The sequence below is a fragment of the Ixodes scapularis genome, unplaced genomic scaffold (assembly GCF_016920785.2).
Source record: "Ixodes scapularis isolate PalLabHiFi unplaced genomic scaffold, ASM1692078v2 PGA_scaffold1__304_contigs__length_218370807, whole genome shotgun sequence".
In the NCBI taxonomy this organism is placed as follows: domain Eukaryota; kingdom Metazoa; phylum Arthropoda; class Arachnida; order Ixodida; family Ixodidae; genus Ixodes; species Ixodes scapularis.
The window spans coordinates 14,494,097-14,516,079 of NW_024609846.1; the positions used below are offsets into that span (position 1 = coordinate 14,494,097).

Consider the following 21,983-nt stretch of genomic DNA (forward strand, 5'->3'; position numbering starts at 1 on the left):
ACGCCTCGACGCGCTACGTGTGTACAGAGAGAGAGAGGACGAACGCTTCGACTACGATGTCGTCCGAACCTTATAACGCTTGAGGCGCGCGATTACGGATATACGATTTCTTTAGACAGATGGTGGGACCTTTGCTCCAGCTTCAACGGTAACATGAGCGGACCGCTGATATGGCACAAATTTCGCAATTGGCAGGGCAAAGCCAAAAGAAGCACCGCAGCGCAGTCAGCGGCCCTACGCATGCGAAACTCGGAGGAGTAGCTGGCGCTCCAGCCTAGCATATACTCCCGAGATTCCACGACACCGACCCAAATGATCGGAGATTTTTTTTTTTCTTTATTTGTTTCGCGGGTTTGCCGCGTAGGGGGCAGAGATAAAGGCGTGATGCCTGACAAAGCCTCTGCCCCCTAAAGTCCAGCAGCTCAAAGTAGTTACATAATAACAGATTCTGCAAAACATCATACAGGTAAAATAAAACAAGAGAAACAAGTCAAAGAAACAAGAAAAATAGACACTATATTCATTTGCTAAAAAAAAATCTATAAACGAGTGTTGGTCGTAAGAAACCAAAAACAGTAACAACAAACAGTAACAACAAAAAACTAGAATACAATCTTGTGCTCCTCCGACATATCAGCATCACAAGCAAGTTCTCATGAAGGAATACAATGAAAACAAATCTTTGAAATTAGCTATATCTAGTGATTGCATTCTTGGTGAAATACACTATCCAAATGCGAATGCGATTTCACTGCCAACCAGAAAACTTCTACAATCCCTTTTAAAACCAGGTAACGTGTTGTTAAAGGTAATGTTGAAGTCCGTTCTATTTAGAGTTTTAGTTGTTTGAAAAATGAAAGTTTGTTGAACATAGTTGGTTCTTATGGCCGGCATCCTTCGCTTCGGATTTCTAATCGGATATGCACTAAGGCTGTTCACTGGTGTGGTGTAAAGTCGATTTTTATGTATCCACAGTAAAAGTTTGAAGTAATATATTTGATCTGCCTTAAGAATATTATATTTGATGAAGAGTGGTTGTGTTCTTAAATTTCTGGCATCCCCTTTATAATTTTCACACATTCGTAAGATTTCTTTTTGCAAAAGGATAATTTTATTATAATTCGCCGCCGTCGTCGTTCCCCAGACCAGAATACCATAACAAATTTTGGAGTAGAATAAGGAATAATAAAATGTGTGTTTTAACCAGGTCGGTATCAAATTTTGTATTCTATAAATGCATCCTGTTACCCGGGATAAATCAGCCTTTAGTTTGTTTACATGGCAATTCCATGATAGATCCTCAGCAAACCAGACGCCCAAAAATTTTTGTTCTGCTACCTGCTCCAATGTTGTGCCTTCGTATATTACTTTAATGGAACTATAGTCTTGCTTATTTGCTGGTTTAAAAATGATATACTTAGTCTTTTTTGTATTTAATTGTAGACGATTTGTTTGCAACCATATTGATAATTTTGAAAGATATTCATTAGCCAACTTCTCGACGCACTTTTTCGTCGCACCAGCAAAGAATATATTTGTGTCGTCGGCATACATTATTAGTTCAGGGGAACCTGGTATTGTCGTAATGTCATTAATGTACACGAGATATAACAGAGGGCCTAAAATAGAGCCTTGAGGAACTCCATGTCGTATTTTCAATTTATTAGATGAATGGTCATTTATAGATACATATTGATAACGATCTGAAAGATACATTTTTATTAGTCTTAGTGCAACTCCTCGTACACCGTAGATTTCAAGTTTTTTCAATAGAATATTGTGCTGCACAGTATCAAACGCTTTTTGTAAGTCAAAAAAAACTCCAAGAGTCAATAATTTGTTTTCAATATTTTCAACAATTTTATCCTTTATATCAATTAGTGCTTGTTCCGCAGACCTATTTTTCTGAAAACCGTATTGAGCCTGCGTTATTGTTTGGTGCTTCTGAAAAAAACTCATTAGCCTGTCATTGATAATGCGCTCAAAAATTTTGAAAATACTGGAAGAACCGAGATCGGCCTATAATTACTAATATTTTCCTCTCCTCCTCCCTTATACACAGGAATTACCTTGGCTATTTTTAATTCTTCGGGAAAATCACCAGACTCTAGCATCATATTTATTATATGGGACAAAATGGGACTTATAATGCCCGCGGTCTGTTTTATAGGTAAAGATTTTATTCCATCATCTCCAGCGGCCACATCATTTTTTTAAGTTTCCAATTATTCTTTGCACTTCATTTGACGTAGTTGGAATTAGCATGATAGACTGCATCTGATTCATCGTGGACACACTGTTATCTGCGCTGACACTATTCCCCATGTACGTGCCTACGTCAATAAAATGCCGATTCATTTCGTCTGCCAGTTCTTTTCCAGATACATTTCTATTGTCTATTAATATTTCCCTCAAGCTATATCGTGTTGACCTTCTATTGGTTAAATCATTTACGGTGTCCCATACTTTTCGACTATCATTGTGATGATGCAGAAACTTATCTTGATAATAATCGCACTTCGCGCTCTTCAGATCGGTGTTCAGTTTGTTTCGAAACCGTTTGAATTCAGTTAAAAGAGAGAGATCCCGACTTATGATGAAAGCATGATACTTGCGGTTTTTTTCTTTAATTCTTTCATACAGGTCGCCAGACACCCACGGTTTTCTTATTTTCTTCCTTCTTTTTATCTCCCTCAGGGGAAATGCAGCATCATAATTCTGTCTAAATTTAGACTCAAAAATTTTATAGGCACGGTCCGTTTCACGTTCTTCGTAGACGTCATCCAAACTTTCTTGTTCTATAAGGCAGCGAAAAGTTTGTAGTGAGCCGTCATTTATTGGGCGGTGCCAAAACGTTTGTTTTTCTTTGTTGTGCTCCCCAGTTGAATAAGACCCAAAACAGAAGATGGGAAAATGGTCACTAAGGTCGTATAATATAGCGCCAGCTGTAATATGATTACTATCTAGGTTTGTAATGCAGACGTCAAGAGATGTAGCAGTGTCTGTAGTCACCCTGGTTGGCAGTGTTATCACATTGTCACAGGCGTACTGATGGATGATGTCGCGTAATTCTCTCGCATGACGGTCACCTGAAAGCGTGTCTATGTTCACATCTCCGAGAATAATGAATGACAGAGATAACGACCCGAGGATGCATAGTGCGTTTTCAAGAAATTGCACGAATTCAAACATATTGCCGGAGGTTGGTCTGTACAAGGCAGCAACTACAGTATTAGATGTTCTAATGAATAAGCTTTCGAAATTTTCATCCATTCTTGTTAGGTCATTCATAACTTGAGACTGTAGGTTATTTTTTATATAAATAGCTATGCCGCCGCCCCTTTTTTCATCTCTGCTCAGATGTTCGCATTTATAGCCCTGCAGGTACGGTGGTGTGTCTTCTTTAGATAACCAGGTTTCAGTGAGTACTATGGCTTCAAATTTCGCACTCAATGAGTGTAAAAATATTTCGAGGTCATCTACCTTATTTTTTATGCTTCTTGTATTTAAGTGTATAGATTTAAACTGTCCTTCACCTTTTCCATATTTTTTATTAAATGCCTGACAATCGTAATAGTTACAATCAGGTTTAGTGTCCTCCATTATAATGGCTTTGCGTGTTCAGGCATTGGATCTCCAAGTAACGGAGCAGGTCGACATAGACCAACCATTTTAAATGGCCGAATTTCACGCAGCTTTAGCAAGGACGAAGGCGCGCAGCGCACCTGGCCCAGACCTGATAACCAATCGAGAACTGCGCAACCTCCATAAGCTCTACCTCCAGCTTCTCCTTCACGCGATCAACGAGATTTGAACGACGGGCAACTTCCCGAGCACCTGGCGCGAATCCCTGGTGATGCCGATCCCAAACCGGGCAAGCCACCGAATGGGCTCAATTAACTCCGGCCGATTTCCCTCAGCAGCAACCTGTGTAAACACACTGAACGTATGGTACTCCAGCGACTCTTGTGGCACCTTGATGGGAACTCTCGCTCCACTTTCATCAACTCGGATTCCGCCACGGGTTTAGCAAGCAAGACATTCTCCTTGTGTTACGCCACCAAGTCCTTGACGCCTATTTGAAACTGCAGACGAGAACGGTGGTGGCAGTGGACGTTCGCAAGGCCTTCAACACCGTCCCTCACGAGGCGGTCATCCAGAGCTCAGAGCTTGCCGGAGTGTGCGGCCACCTTCTCAGTTTCGTTAAGAGTTTCCTGAACGACCAAACGTACAAGATCAAAGCCGGCGACTTTATCGTACCCGCTCAATCGAACAGGACCGGGGTACCGTACGGCGCGGTCCTCTCGCCCACCCTCTTCAACCTGGTCATGGCAAGACTTCCCCCACTCGTTGAAGCGGTTCCGTCGCTGCGCTTCGTCGTATACGCCGATGATGTCACCATCTGCGTAACGACGGGATCGGCGGGCGACAGGAGCACACGATTCAGCTTGGCCTCGACGTCATACAGGGCTTCCTTTGGGATGTGGGCATGAGCGCGTCGGCCGAGAAGACCGAATACGTCGTGGTTCTCAACGAGCCCCACAGAAAGACCGATGCGGTGCGCAACCAAATCGCCCTCAGCATGGCCAGGCAGTGGATACGGCGAAAACCCTCCATTCAGATGCTGGGAGCCTACATAGATCAAGATGGGAAGGGCACCACGTGGGTGACGAAAGTCGCCCTGCAGTGCAGATCCTTCCTCCACCTTATCCGTAGAATCACACACCTCCAGTGGGGCACGCGAAAGAGAGAAACGCGTTAGTTCGACACGTCGCTGCTTGAATTCCATATCCTCTACGGCAATACCTATCACGTCCTCACGCCCAGGCAGGCGGAGCAACTCGAGAAACTCAATTGCGAAGCCATCCGCATCGTCACCGGACTGCCTAAGAACACGCCCCTCTGGAAGCTGTACGCACACGGCGGCATGAACCTCCTGTCGGAACTCGCCGAACGGGCACTCCTCGGCCAGAGAGATCGCCTCAGCAGCTCAACAGCTGGGCTTTCCATAGTAGAAGAGCTTCGCGTGTCTCCTAGTCTGGACGTCCGCCCGGCAGACCCGCACTCGCCTCCTCCGTGGACCGCCCCGGTCACGCTTACCGACGGAAAACTCCTCCCCCGAAACATGGGACCTGGACCGACCAACTCGGAACGACTCAAACGCTTTGCCAAAGCGCAAACACGTAGCGTCGCGCACAAATTACCGCCTGCGCACGCCATCATCTACACTGGTATGGCGGAAACCTTGCTGTCGACTGCCGGCGACGACGGCGAAGGAGAGGATTAAACACCCACGCACGTTCAGGCTGTCGCGTGGGTCGACACCACCTATGGCATTCAGAACGCTGCTCCACTTTCGACCACTGAAGACGTCGACACTACGCAAGCGGAATTTGTGACACTCCTGCAAGCATCCCAGTGGGTTCTTCAAACTTTTGCACCAAGAGACATCCCACACAGGCTCCTACTGTTCACGGACGCGACCCGCGCGTACGAAACTTGCAGACGACCGTGCGGGAGCCCCTCAACGTACACGGGAATATTCGCCGAGTTGCTCGTCGCGTTCCTAGAACTTCGAAACAAGCTCAACATCCAAGCTGCTATTTCCTGGCTGCCTGCACATGCGGGCGTCAACGTCAACGAGTGGGTCCACATCGAGGCGTGAGCAGCAGTTCGCCAGATGGCATCCGCGCCGAACGCATTTCACAACTCAGCCGGCGAGGCAGCCGGCCCGGCCGACCCGCCTGCCGTCAAGGAAAGTGCTAAACAGCGAAGGCGGAGAACCCTGCATGCGGCACCTACGTGAGGAACGAGAGGAACGCCCGGACGAGCGGTTGCGTCCCGTCCCGTTCCTGCGATGCCGAATGACATACCGAGGAGCACTCAGACCCTCGTTCGTCGCGTCGCGACCAACCCTTTCCTATCCCCGGCGCTGCGCCATAAGTTCTTCAACGACGACCGTCACGAGGGGGTGTGCCGCCGGTGCCGCAAAACCGCGAGGGCTGCCTTTGTTGTCCGGGGGTGCAAGCGCCACGCTCGCTTTCGGAAAACGAAACTGGAGGAACTCCCAGACGAGATCCGTCCGGCGACGTACGTCGAATGGATTCTGCCCACCAGTCGGCACAAGGCGATCGTCTCTCTGCTGTGGACAAAGCTGGCAGAGTTCGTCTACGACGACGACGCCCCCGGCGGATGACTCTGCAGCAGCCAGAGGCGCTGGAACCAACACCCATCCAGACCGTCGTGACGGCAATGGCGGATCCTTAGGCTCGCACCGATGCAGACGCCAATGGTGGATTATATGTGTGTATGGTATACATGAACATATATTCTACATAACAACGTAATAAAGAACGTTCCAGCAATATCAACAAAAACCCGTAAGTAAACTTTGACGTATAGAGTGTTAATTGTCACTAGTGTCAATTTGTTCCCAAACCCTTGCTTAAAAGGTTCATTACTAGAAGCGAATTGAAGATACATGACAAGAGTATATGGTAACGTGTTAAAGTTTCAATTAAGTAGTTTCGTCGTCTACTACTGAATCATCTTTTGAATGTCACGTTGTAAGACTTATAAAATTTAGTTATACACTTCTTTCGAATCTCGTCCGTCATACTAAATTATGTTTCGTTGATTCCGAATCCTGCATGACGGGTAAAATAAAACTTTTAACAAAATGTGACACCCTAATATGTTGTGATGGCAGAGAAGGGGTGAAGCATTCACCGTTTACAGAATGAATTGCAGCAAGAAACCAATGTCCTTCTTTTTCGTACATAAAAGGTCCTCCGCTGTCTCCCTGAAAACAAAACAAAAAAAAAGATTTATTATTGAACTATTTTCGGAAAACTGATATAAATAAAGCGGAGATATCATCGGAAAAAGTTCCTCCAGCTGATTCAGGGCAGCAAATTGGTGTCTTGCGCCATACTAACTGCCTTCACTTTTTTGTAACATTTTTTTTCCATGATATGTATACGTTTTTGGCCCGTACATTATGGTGAAAAAAAAAAAAAAAACAGTTGCTGAAATAAAAACGGTTGCCGCCCTAGGTCAACATTTTCGCTCGGCGACACCAATTTGCAATCTGCATGCGAAAAAAAATGTACATCAATTGTGTTTTCTTTTAGAAGAATGGTGTTACCGAGATAGAATGCTTTCTGGGGTGTACGGCAATACCACTATAAAACAGTCCGAACGTACCCTCTACCGTTTTACAAAAATTAAAAAAAAGTACATTAAATGATTTCTAAAACGTGAATAAACGAAACCCTTTTATGTCGTGGCAAGTACATAGGCGAACGAGGAGACCGATGAGGTTGAACTTATGGCGATGAGTACAGACAAACGTACAAGAGAGAAATTATTCAACTTCGCCGCAATTCGGGTTTATAGTGGACGGCATTTACAACATGGTAGGTGCAATTTGGTGTCCGTTTAACCTTTTGGGGACATGGGAGTTTTCCCCATGTTGGCCCCTGAGGTCAGAATTAGTTTATGCAAAAGTGATGCAAGCAACATATGACTTCAAATTTAACGTTTTTATTTTAATATAGTAATATGTTCAACTGAAAATAACTCTGCATTCTCCTGGGTGCTTTCAGTTCTTGAAATGCTAGCGGTACTTGCGCAGCTTGTGGTACTTTTCAAAGCAAGCGGCAGGGTGCAGGCCAGGTTGACGAGTGCAGGTTTCGCAGTAGAACACTGTTTTGCGCCGTTGCCCCTTGGTTTTTCTGTCACTGCAGACGGCGGAGTCCTTGCTTTTGCTTCCATCGAGTTTAAAAATAAAGTGGTTCTTTCCACTCAGTCTCTCTTCGCAGTCTCCATCGGAAGAGCGCCCCCGTTTCCTTGGCTGGTTGCGGGCATTTCCAACAAGGCTTTTTATCAATTCCTTCCGAAACTTAAGGTGCCGCGGCGCTTGCTTGCCTTGGCTGATTTTCTCAAAGCAGAAGAGGATGTAGCTGTTGACGACTCCCACTTCCAGCAACCAAACAAATTGACGTGCGCGATGGCGTCGGCGCACGTCTCCTTTTCACTCTCGGTGCCGTCACCGTCACTCTCTGGCAACTCATCAGAGATTATTTCAGATGCCTCCTTTGGATCATGGGTGTCTTCTTCGCTAAAATCACATTCACTGTCACTTGAGTCACAAGCCTTTCCGTAAAATGCGGACGGAGTAAAGGCTGTAATGTTTAACTCGTAAAAGGGCGCGCGACATTCCCGCCCGCGCATTTCGCAAAAAAACAAACAAACAAAATGTGTAGCGTCACTTGCGGCACCTTTCGGAGTGCGAATAATAATAATAATAATAATAATAATAATAATTGTTTATTGCTACCATCATAGAAAAGTTTGGTATTGCGGATGCACCAAAGCCAACACGTGGCTTGTGCGACGCCATCCTCCAATAAAAAAAAAAACGATATGTAGCATGGGTAGTTACTGAAAATACAATAATATAAAACAGACAAAAAAAATGTAAACATAATTCCATGAAGTTAGTCACTCTAGTTATAACTTGAAGATTTTACGCGAAAAGATATTATGTACATACTAAAACGGAAATCAATAGCAATGTCAAAGCAAAATGAAATACCACAAAACTGGAAAATATGCACACAAAAAAATCACGGAAGGTCTTCTGTTAAAATGTCCTACAAACATCAGAATATTCATTAATGTTCCAGAAAGGCAGGCGCTTAAAATTGGCACACATTACTTAGCAAAATGAGTCTGCGATAGTTCGCTACTAAAACGAAACTAATAGTTCGCTATTAAAACGAAATACCTCTAAGCATTTTTTTAACTTTGCCCAGGGATGTTTGGTTTAGAAGTTCAGGTGGTAAGTGAGAAAAAATATATGGCACATAAAACGCACGCGTACTTTCGCCATAACGAGTGCGGGAAAAAGGTATGTGAAAAGGGTGAGTATGTCGAAGATCACGTGTGGGTGGGCTTAAGATTTTGAAATCAGAATTCCAAAAGTGCCGCAATACCACTGAATGAACATAAAGGGTTTGGAAGTTGGGTAGTTGCCAATATTCGAAAAGATTAGCGTTGTCAGGTATTTTAAGTTTATAAGAGATACTTTTCAGGATAGCTTTTAGGATGCAGTCCACCTTGGTTTTCCAATAGTCAGAAGAATGGCCGAAAACGGTGATCGAGTAGCGAAAGACGCTATATGCAGGCGAATGGGCAATCATTCTTCGAACAGATAAAGGAAAAAAATGTTTTGTATTATATAATAGGCAACTGATGCTTCTCAGTTTTTTACAGGTGTATGTAAAATGAACATTCCATTTCAGACCACTATCAAAATGTATGTTTAGATACTTCACGCTATCTGTATACTCAACCGGAATGCAGTTGCATTGATGGCAGAAAGAAGAGTGCAGAACTAATGGAATGTTCAGAGTGACTGTTTTGTGTGGATTATAGAAGCATACTAGTTTTGTCTTTTTAACATTAATGTCAAGAAGGTTTTTTTTTGAACCAGTCCATAATTGCTATTGCTTGAGATTGCAACTGGCTGATGGAATTGGCATAGTTGATGTGTTGGGTCATAATTACAGTGTCGTCCGCGTATTGATATAGCTTACATCTCGGTACCATGGTGGCGATGTCATTGACAAAGATGTTAAACAAAAGAGGTGATAGAATAGACCCCTGTGGTACTCCGGCTTTTAGTTCAGTTTGAGAACTTTGAAATTCAGATGCGCACACCAGTTGAGAGCGGTGAGAAAGATAGTTTTTAAGAAGGGAAAAAAATGAACCACGAAAACCTATGCTGTACAGTTTCTTCAACAGTATCGTATGGCTCACTGTGTCGAAAGCTTTGGACGCATCTAAGAATAGTGCGGAGGTAACAAGATTGTGATCGAATGCTGAGTATAGGGTATCTGCGAAATCTTCTAGAAGAGGCTGAGTGCCTTTTCCTTGCACAACACCAAATCGAGTTGGAGATAAGATATTAAATTTTTCTAAAAAAGATGTCATTATATTAAACACATGCTTTTCGAGGATCTGAGCGATGATGGGCAAGAGAGAAATCGGACGATAGTTTGCAATATTGTTTCTGGTACCACCTTTATACAAAGGACGTATTATAGATGTTTTAAGTTCATCGGGAAGTATCTCGGTTTCAATAAAACCATTTGGCATAAATAAAAGTACGTCTTTCAGAATGTCAATATTTCTGCGGAGGTCAGATAAGCGAATTCCGTCTATACCAGGGGACTTGTTGTTCTTGAAACTAGACAAAATGGAATATAGATCAGCTCCCTGAAAAGGCGGAAGGAACGCTGAAGAAGAGACTAGGTTATCAAATGCATCTAGGCTATCTCTCGCCTGACCAGAAAAAGTAGCAAAAAAGCTTAAAATCCTCTACAATCGATTGCAAATTATCTCCAAAATGTCGTTTCAGTGTATCATCAATGGAGTGCCTTTGGTGTCCACGGAGCTCATTTATCAAAGACCAAGTTTTACGGGCATCCGAATGAGATTGGGAGAATTTTTTGTGATAAGAAATGCGCTTAGCTGATCGAATCATCGCGTTTACTTTGTTACGGCAGGATTTAAAGAGTATTCGTAGGTGTGCATCATTCGGTGAACGACAGCAGCGAGCACATAGTGCATTTTTTTCCCTTATCGCATCTAAAATATTCGCATTCAGCCATACAAGATCAGGGTTGCGTTTCTTTACGAATATTTCTCTCCGGCATCTTTCATAGAACTGTTTGAAAACCAGCACAAACTTTGGATAAACGTCGGTGTAGTTAACGGTCCTCAAAAAGTGGTTCCAGTCAAAAGCTGAGACCAATTTATCAAAGGTCGTGGTGTCGATACCTGTAACATTAATGCGGCCTGATGTTTCGCGCGATTTAAGAACGCCGATCGACCAGCGGCAGGCCTCAAAGTAGTGGTCGGCAAGTTTTTCCTTAATAACTGCTGATTTCACGACAGTCGAAGAAGTTCTTAGGTTAATGTGGTCAATGCATGAGGAGACAAGTCTCCCTAAAAGGAACTCTTCACGTGTTGGACAATTAATAACGGACTCAATACCGTGAGTTGCCAAAGTGTTGAGGTAATTGCATACATTAGATTTAGACCCATTCAAGATATCAATATTAAAGTCTCCTATAATGCATAATTGACTACACGAACTCAGATCACTAAGGTTTTCTTCGAATTCTACAAGAAAAGACCCTATATTTGTGGACGGTGGTCTATACATTGCGAGCAAACATATGGAATTGATCGAATTCTCCACCGAAAGGGCAATGAACTCGGCCTGAGCGAACGTCAACGAAATATTTGAAAATGACCATTTATCACTCACGAAAACTGCGATACCACCACCATGACCCATATCTCGAGTGGAAAAAGTACCACGACAACCCGGTAAAGAGAACTGATCTGTTGCAAAAGAGGGGATGTTAATTTCTGTTAAGACAAATACATCTACTGAAGAAGCAATTGCTCTTGAGGTAACTTCGAATTCTGCCCAATGTTTACGTATGCTCCGAATATTAACGTGTACTACAGAAAAAAACGTTTCCTCGCAATTTCCAAAAAAAGTTCGAAGAGATGAAAAGTTTGAAACCTGAACGAAATCTGCTATACATCTAAAGAATCTTTTCAAGGTCTAGCGAACTGTTAATTCTCACAGGTGGAGAACCCACCGCCTTCTTTGCGTAGATTTTAGCTCTGGTTACCCAGACGAACTTATAGCCCTGTTCCTTGCCCTTCTGTCTTGCCCGCCAAAACAGCTCCTTGTTCGCGTGGGTCAGGTTGTCATTTAAGTACAGTCTGGGAAGAGAACTATCCTGACCCAGCGAACGAAGCGTACCCCGCGCTGCCATCCAGGATTCCTTCATGTGGACAGACGCGAATTTAATCAGAATCGGTGGGCTTTTTGCATATTTGGCTGGCAAGTGGATGAAGAGCAAAAATGTTGGATTTCTGAAAGTTTGAGATCTTCAGTTTTTTCGATGGGGTCTCAGCAAACGACATAAGATCTTCATGAGGTGAGACAGGAAGTCCGTGCACTTCCAGGTTTGGCAGACGGCTGTGCTGCTCGTTGTCGTTTAGGGCGACCCGCATCTCTTGGATCTCGGATGCCTGCGCCTCCACGGTTGACTTTAAATGAGAAAGCTCCGTTCGCAGGGCTTTGTCATTCTGTTCGTTGCTGGTCGCCAACTTGAGGAGGCGGTCATAGTCGGCCGAAAAGAAATCCATTGAGTGTTGTAGGCCGTTCACAGTCTCCCTTAGACTCTCGACTATAGGCTTGAAGGCTAAAAGTTCGTTTAGTTTGGCCGACAGTGTCATAAGGGAATCGACGCTGCCCTTCAATGACAGTAATCCTTCCAGCTTCTCATTCATAGCTGTTAGTTGTCATAAGGGAATCGACGCTGCCCTTCAACGACAGTAATCCTTCCAGCTAATCATTCATAGCTGTTAGTTGTGTGTCTAGTTTACATTGCCCATGACAGATGGCGCAAGTTGAAATTGTCGGGGTGCGCCCGACACGTGACCGCAAAGGAGAAATGGGCCTGTCGGGGGAGCCCCGACATTTGACCAGAACCTGAATATTTTTTTTGTCGGGGGTCACCCGACACATGACTCCAAAGGGTTAAGGTGAGCCTGACGATGAAGGGCTGCTTCTGGGAAAATTCAAAGTTCCTGACTTGAAAATCATTTGCTAAACGCTACATTTAGGGGCCCCTTGCGCACGCATCATAGAGCCAGTGGGAAAAAGAGAAGCTTCACGCTCTCTCCTGGTATGTTTTTGTTACACGACAACACTGGACATTCTTTTGCGACCACTGTACTGGATGCATTAGCTCAGATAGCGTGGAAGTTTTCTCTATCCAGATTACATTCCGGATATGTCACCATGTGATTTTCAGTTTCTCGAACCCTTAGGAGAGGCTAAAAGGACCACAATTCTACTCCAAAGAGCACTTCATTGCTGTTTTTACCAATGGTTCAAAAAGACAACAAAATGCTTTTTCGCGAGTGCTATCCGACAACCTCTCCAAGTAGGGGGTTGCACGTGAGTATGCGTGCTGTGGCTTCTTTGACTGAACTCTGTCGAATTCCTGTTTTCTTCAACTGGGTGTTTAAATTTTACTTGAACAGTTTTTTTTTTTTTAAGGCGAGAGTTACACGCCTGTTGTCTTGACCTTTAACTTGTCAAGCTGAGTGGACATGGATGAAATAAACTTCACAATAAGGCGGATAATTAACCAGTATAGGTCGAAATTTTAAGAAGAGGTTTTACAAAGCATGTAAGATTGCAATCTTCACTGGAATACCTCTTGAGTCATTAAAAATATAATGAATTATAAAACTAAATGGTGTCTGACAAATCTATTCATTGTTTTTTTTTTTTCAGTTTCTTTTCTGGCCAGATTTTAAAATTGAGCCTTTATAGAGCGCCGAAGCCCTGCTCGCAATGCCGCATAGAAGAATGACGCTGTCTTTTCTGTCATGTCACTCTAACGGCACTGTGTCGACGGCGCATTCATCGTGGATGTGCTGCTGAACTAGTCATGGCGTGACTGAAATGAACACGTACGTTCTACTAAGCGTCATTGTGGACGTTTGCGACGTTATTTTTTCGCGCACATACAAAAATGCTCTTCCAATTCCCCTCTCCCCCTCCCCCCAAGAAAAAGAAAAAAGAAAACAGGAAGCCAAAGGGAACATTGATCGACCCCTAACAAGCCATCAGCTTTTCGCGATTTCTTTTAAATTTGTGTGGCCTCCTGTTTTACTTGCAGCCGATACTGCGATTGTAACATCCTTAAAAAAAATACTAAAAGCGAAATATTAGATTTTAGTGAATTGGCTAACTTTCCGTGACGGTTTTTCCCTTATCTGATGCCCGCCAAGCCTGATAATTAAATGGGGAAGACAGCACTCGTTCGACTCTTGCTGTATTTTTAAGATAAGTATATTTGTATCGAAATCAAAAGACATGTGTAATGCTCTATCTACTTCTGCCCCATCTGCTGATGTACAGAAAATGTTCGTTCGCCTTAATAACGACGCTCGGAAGCTTAATATTTGAAGTTTTTTAACACAATTACCTTCGTTTCTTTTCTTTTTTTTTTTTGACGTTCACAATTGTACGCTTTGGCCAGCTCTAGTGGTTGCTACAACGGATCCTGAATACTACATTGAAACGACTCGACAGCGAAGGGCGCTCACCCTCGCTCTATAAGACTCGTATCACTATTCCACCGGGTTTAATTGAGAAAAGCGGCACCCGGTTTTGGGGTGGTGCAAATAAACTACGCATCGCCGAAAGTTGAAACTTTATTACAATGCAACGCTAGTGCTAATGAGAAAACGCCGAAGTTTGAGATCGCATTACCTTCATGAAATGAAACAAGAGAAAAATTAAATTTGCTTGTGAGCAACGCTCACCTAAGCCAAATATTTGTAAAATCAAGGATATGGCACTCGGCGCTTTTGCTGAATATATTGAAGAATTGTCAACAAGTAAAACAATCATAAGCTGGTAAATTGGGCCAGTTGGTTGACGTTATTCATGATGGGGAAAACCACTCCGAAAACACAGACTACGAAGTGGAACATGCACAACATACAGCATTGTCTTTTCGCGTGCTGGAAAGCCGCTGTTGCCTTTCGAGTCAACTCCCTCAAACGCTGTTAAGCGGGCGATTGCGAGGATTTGGTATTCACATGCACTGCGGAGGTCTTGTTATCACGAAATCCAACATAGCTGTGACAGAAAAAGTGAACACCTCGCAGATGGTGGATTCCCCTTCCACGTGTTTACAGTGGTCGCCGAGTCTCCGCTCAAACATATCAATGGCAGGCCTCTGACAAGTGAGGAAGAGGTCAACAGATGAAAGGGAAAGAAGAAAGTTCGTTCTCATTTCCTATATTCACGGCTTGGCCCACAACCTTAAACGCATTGCGGGCAGGTGTGACGTCGGCGTTTTATTTTCCGGACGAGCTGTCCAAGTTGTGCGGAACTGTTAACCCCTCTTCGAAAGAGGCCACGGCTTGCAACATGACGCATCGGGATCGCTTCGTCACGTGTTCTGAGGGGGTGGTTTATTTTCTTCCTCTAACGTGTGGCAAGCGTTACCTTGGCCAGACGAGCCGCTGTCTCAATGACCGCTTAAGAGAGCACGCTTGCAGTGTCTCCACAACCATGTCTGGTCATGGGGGCGTTCATTGCCGTGATTGTGGTTCCCTACCCGACTTCGAACGGTGTCAGGAAGCGTCACAGGAACCAGCTTACTCGTGAAAATCTCGAGGCTGTTGAGATAGTGAGGTTGGACGCTGCATGTGTAAGCAGTCCTCCTCTGGCCCTATATGGCAAAGATATGATTTTTCTAGTTCTCTGGCTTGCGTGTTTTTTTTTTTCTTTACCACGAGCTCTTCAAAGCTGTGAAATAGCGCCTTTTTTTTGTGGTGTATCCGGTGGGCAGAATTCCTTCTCTAATTTCTTCTTTTTTATTCGTGAACACGCAGATATATATTGCGATTTTGCGATCAATAAACTCCTTTGTAAGTCGGCGCTGCGCCCGTTTTAATTCTTCGTCTAGTCCTCGTCTTTTCGCGCTCTTTTAACTCTGAGATACTATTCATTACTATAGAGTTTTATTTATTTCCATTTTTTTTTCTTGCATACATTTACACCGAAATATTACTTGGGTATTCCTTTATTATTAGTGGGAATCAGAGCGAAATTAAATTCCGAGTTCTAGAGAAACGGAAATAAAACAAAGAATAAACTTCGATAAACTCCGAATTTTCGGCTAAACACAAACGGCGAAAAACACCCTCCGATTAATGATAAGGAAAGAATAAAATTTAGGACAAACAGACAAGACAGGCTCTTGTCTGTCTTAAATGTTCCTCTTTCCTTATCGTAAATTAATAACCAACACGCTCAACCTTCTACACCCTCCGAAGTTCAGGAAAAATAAACTCCGAAAATACGGAATCCTACCAATAGCAAATACAGTTGTATTTTCTTATTTTAAGCCGATCCGTGAGGTTCAAATTTAGGCCTGGATCGTCTGGCGTGGCGTTACCCTATAGGCCGACGAGCTCCTTGCAAACATGCCCCCAGCAAGTGTGGGCACAGGCGCAGTTCCAGCAGGAGGTGTTGGCACCACGCCACCGCAGAAACCAGATTCGCGCGAAGTAGAGCTCTGCGCATGCGCCCTGCCAATAACTGCGGCGTGCCGCCAGGGCCGCGTGTTAGGGTACACAAATTAAAGTGCAACTTAGATATGAAACAACTTTTTTAGAAAAATACTTTGTTTATGAGGAGGGGGGGGGGGTGCGATTTATGTTTCCTCTTTTCTCTGAAAACGACCGTTTAAAGGGGGTGCTTCTTTTATAAAGTTGCGACTTAAACACGGAAACATTTATTACGGCAAACATCTCAAAAACGAAAACAAGACATCAATACTTTGCATAATTTTTACTAATTCAGTGTTAAAAAAAAGAGAGCGACCACTTATCCAATTATATATTGGCTTAAAAGTGCAGTTACGAAAACTCGTTATTTTTTAGTTTTTACAGACATTAAAATTGAGAAGTGTTCCGTAAAGGATTACGTAATAGCAGCCCCAAAACTTGTCTGCCTCGTCTGTGCACGGTCATAATCGCAGTTACCGGAAACAGGGGGACGCTTGGCATCAGACGCTGTTAGAGCATTCGGTATGGCAAGGCTGCAGTATAGTGATTCGGACGGTCTGCAGTTGTAGCTGGGCTGCTAGGGCGTTCTGGTAGTACCCGAGAACACGCGCACTTATGTTCCCGGTAACGGTTATAGAGATACTATACTTCATGAACAGTTCGAATTTTATATACACACGTAAACCAATCTGAAATCCCGGAACTCAACGGGGGCTCTCGAAACATAATCCTTGTTTTGGAGAAAAAGAAAGGGGAGTAAATGTATACATACCTGTAGCAATGAGCAGCAGTTAAAACAAACTGGCGGCTTATTAAAACGCCACCGCAAAAGAACCGGTCTTGTGCAGTATACAGCCCCACCATCCACGGCCAGGAGCCCGGAGCCGCCTCGGTACCATTACTAATCCGCTCAGAAACGGTATCCTGGACTCCCCGTCGTCCACATATCTTCTTTAAATCATCGTTCTCTTCGTTTATGTACCTTGAGCATACCCCCGCTGTAAATGGCAAGTAGGAGATAACCGTGTTTATATGAGAAGATCTAGGAGGTGTTAATTATTATTAATAACAACCTGAAAATAGTTTGGGAAAGTTTGTTGGAATGGTGCGGATCAGTTCACTTACGCTACTTTCATAGAAAGTCAGCTGTGCAAGAATAATCAAATGATTCCACATCAACTAAGAAAAATTAATTCCGAACAATGTCACGAGACTCGCCGAGAAGGTTCACATCGCTTTCTTGAGAACTCTAGTCTCATTTTATGTGAATCCTTCCTGTTACATTTATTTATATTATTAAATTTACGTATCTTGGTGCGGTTTGCAGTGATATAACAAATAAAAAGAGATAAACGCAATAAACCACGAATGATATTTTTTTCCTCAGCAAACTCTTAACCAAGTTATAGTTTTCTGAAATAAACACAGAACACATCACAGTGGAGAAAGATTTTTGTCGTGGTGTCAACATTAATGAAATTTCATAGCAGATTATATTAAAGAGTCATGAAAAGAAAGAAAAAAATTAACAGTTTGGATGGGACACGTCTGTCAAAAAATTATTGTGCGCGAAAAAAAAAAAGAAAAAAAGAAGAAATCATTTTAGAGCAATATTGACGACGCTAGGTGCAGTTGTGTCGGCAGTCACCTCCTTTCCACTTGTTCTTTCTCTCGGCATTTCGGGCGCGTGGAGGAGAGGTGGATCGGCTCAACACCTCCTAGAAGACAAGGCCATAGCGCTCTGAGAGGTTACGTCACAATGGCGGAGGAAGGAAGTCCATGGCGCAACTACGTGAGAATACGCTATCGACGTGAAAAAAATGATCCTAGACAAGCGGCGCGGTGGTGTTCGTTCATGCGCGTTTATCTGACATTATTATACGATCTAAAGGTGCAGTCTTGTACAATTTATTATATATATAATATAAACGCAATATACAACGCGCTTCCAAGGTTGAGAGTACCAAATTTATATTTATGAATATCCCCGTAACCGCGGGACTACGTGCTGTTCCGCAGCACCCCACACTTTTGAAAAGGACCGGCTGCGATGCTGCCGATGCCACATGGCTCTGATTATGGTAAATTTACGTTGTGTGTGAGCTGCTGACTGTCTGAAAAGGAACGCTGACACATCTCAGAAGGGAAGGAAACCGAAAAGAAATCAGTAATTGTCGCAGGGAGCGCACACCAGCAAGAGATGGGTCGACAGCGTTAAGCCTTTCGTCGCCGCTGCTCTCGTGTGTGGTACTTTTGAGACTTGTTTCCCGTCGTATATCTGTCATCACCGTAGTCTCGGGTAGTTTTTTTTTTTTTTTTTTTTGTGTTCGCTTGGATATTACGGCATTTACGTGGATTCGTGAAACAAGTCCTGCTACGGTTTGAGTGACGTGTGACAACTAGCCATCGAAGACTCTGGTCGATTAATCGATAGACCTCTCTCGACGGAGAGAGGCTTGGAGTTCGTGTTCAAATGTGTTCGTCACGGATATTGTTGGAAGTATGGATACGATCGACAGGTGAGAAACAACTTATTTACGGGCTTTCTTGGTCATGTAGGACGTAAGTAAAATGCTGCAATCGTTTTTTTAATCGCATGATAGATTGCAATTTTGTTCTTTGTCGTTATTCGTATGCAGTTGCGTCGACATTTGTAAATATGCGCGGTAATCTAGTTTTCACTGGAAGGTGAAAAACAAGTTTGTGTGATTCTTGAAAGTGCGTTGTTTTGTGGTTCTGTGTTTATTTATACTAAGGTTATTGTATTGCCTTTACCGCGTTTATACTAGAATCTTAATGGTATTATATACAAAATAAGTTATGTTTTGTTCTAAGGCAGCTCGAGCCCATAGGGAGAGATAAATTAGTAGACTAAGTAGTAAGTTTAGTACCCCTGCCACACGGAAAAGTTAATATATTTTCATTCAGTTATATATTGCCACGCTCGTCAGCGAGCGACCGCACGCGTGGCCGAGTGGTTACCGTGCTTGACTGTCGTGCAAAGAGTCTGGGTTCGATTCCAGTCAGTGGAATGCTCTTTTATTTGTTCTTTCATTGCGTTCTCGTGAGTTCGAAAACATTCTCGTCAGATCGAGTTCTGAATGTTCCAGTCGCCGAACAATCTAGGCGGATTGTTCCAGAACCCAACGCGCGTACATAAGGGACTCCCCGTGCTGATCTGCGGTCAGTTTTCGCCCAGCGTTCGACTCTGCTGCTACGCCGATTTCGACGCCCGCGACGCTCCGTTATTATCTTTTGTACCCTTTTATTTTTGGCACAAGTTCGCCACATTAAACGTTTATTTCTTTCTGTTTATTATTGTTTATTGGTCACTACCCGTGACAATATGATTTAATCAGCTCGCGGTCTTGAGTGATTATACGAGCGCCGCAAGCGGATTTGTCGACCCCATAATGTCACTCGATCGAAATTACATTAATTTTGCCATGTGGCCGGGGTATGATGCAAGAATTCAGTGACTGCACGCGATAACGTCGCTTACATGAGCGTGAGAATCACTTGTCTTGCCTTGTCCGCGTTGACTACGTCTACCTGATTTTTAACTGTTCTGTTTTGCTGTTTCCAAATCACTGCGTGTCTTGCCATTTTGTCGAAGTATTTCTGTATAAGATATGCATTCCTACAACAATAACTGCATGACTCAATGTTTTCGACTTAAAACAGTCACATTTTTCTATAGACGTCTTATACGCATACCTCGTGCCATTTCGTACCGATTATTTAGCTGTGTAATATTTTGATCGTGTAATAAAATGTTTTCTATACCCATTGCTATCTGCAGCTTTCATTTTAGCTAATATGACATGCATATGTGCCTAAAAACGCGTTACGGCGGTCGATCCACGCGCGTTGCCTTCGCTTCGACGCGCGCCCTCGATGGCCTTCCTTTGCGACGTCACGAGAAGAGCGCTACGGCCTTGTCTTCTAGGAGGTGTTGATCGGCTTCGCCTTCAGGAGCGAGATGGTCATTTCGGAATTACCCTTTACGTCATGAACTTCGCACACAGAATTTCAAATAAATCTCTCGTCGTCAATATGGCTCTATAATATATTGTTTGCATAGAATTTATTTGTCGACACGCGTGCCCCAACCACACTATCAAACTTTTATTTTCTTTTCAAAAGCCCTTTAACGAAGTGTAAATGTGAACAAAAGGAGGTTAATTAAACTGTGTTTTCGAATGCATATTCTATTCCTGAGACCTTTCTAAGTACGCTATTTTCTTCGTGGAAACGTTACTTTGTAATACGTGCCCATCTAGGCACTCTCAACATATTTTTTTTTTTTTTTTTTCATTTCAGCCTTCTGCTTTTTGGAGACCATAACAGAGGTCACAATAAATAAATGGGGTACAAATAAGCACACTTTCAAATCTGTGATTGTGTTCAAATGAACGTAAGAGCGTTGTATGAGTCGCTTATGCCCGAGTCCCACTAAAGCGACAAACAGAAACAAAAGAGAGCGACAAGCCTCAAACACAGGTAGCATGCTAACAATGGTACCTTTCTGCAGGCGCTTAGTTGTTCGGTGCTCGAGAAGTAAGCACGAGTGATTGCAAGCCTGCCAAATACACCCTCGCGAGCATGGTGCTCGTGTTTGAGCATAGCCACATTTATTCTACAAAGCCTGTCAAATTGCGAAAGACTCTGGATTGAGGCCTGTCGCTATTTGTTTCTGTTCGTTGCTCTAATGGAACTCGGGCGTCACAATTCCCAGTTGGACAGGATAGAAACTCGCAACGCATTTTGGTCAACACTCAAACAATTTTCAATATACATTTTCTTGAATAAAATACAAACAAATTTCGAGATGTAAACTAACTTCTTTCGCAAATATTTGACAAGCGAAGAAGCAAGTAATGAAGTTGTAGTTTTTTTTCGTTTTTTTTTTATATATTAACGAAAATATAGACCCCTCGCTTATATCTTTCTCAGTAAAAATCTAATTCTGCTGTGATCCATCTAGGGGCCCTTTACCACCATCACAAACGACTTACCTGGGAATCCTAGTTGCCATAAGTTTAATTTAGTTCACACGAATCTCGATTATAAAATATAATTGGAGAATTTAGGCGAAGAGGTCCTAGAATAATTATGGCGTAGAGGGGATTCAACCTGATATAGGCATGGCATCTACTGTTCTATTGTCTGTCGGCAGGCCCGCTTCATAAACCGTTCCGATATAAGTGTACAGAGGAGTGGCTTACATAACCCGAGAAACGCGGCAATTATTATCCGGGTCACCCCTCCCTTTAATTGGCTACGTGATCAGTCGAGCCGCGTGTTATTGCCAGAAAAAAATGCTTGATTTATCTTGATACTACGGATAAAGTCATAAAAGCAGAATGTGTTTACGCACAATTCTTCGGTGTTTGTGATGGACTTTGCAGTTTTTCATTTGTTTGGTTATTTCATGCTATTTTATTCTAGCTGTCGTTGCTCGAATAAACTTTCGTTTATTTGAAATTTCAGTGAACTGTTCAAATATGGACGAAATACCGTCGAAAGCCGGTTCGCATCCGGCACATTGTTTCGTTTCACATCTTCCAGTTGTGGACAAGGTTTTCATGATATTAGGAGAATTCATTTGTGCACCCAATGAGTTAGTTTCTAGCTTCGGTTGAAGCAGGAACGAAAAACAGTAGCGATAATTTGTAAAAGGAATAGGCTACTTCCGTAATTTCCTGCATGCAACACTGCCTGTGTGGCATTATGGGGCATCTTTGGACATGGTAGGGCGTACCACACTCTAGCCATGTAAAGGAATG

At 43.2% G+C, this 21,983-nt stretch overlaps 1 pseudogene; it reads right to left on the reverse strand.

Annotated features, from left to right (window-relative positions):
• Window positions 1-4,809: 4,809 nt before the first annotated feature.
• Window positions 4,810-5,655, reverse strand: LOC120841167 (annotated as a pseudogene).
• Window positions 5,656-21,983: the final 16,328 nt, after the last annotated feature.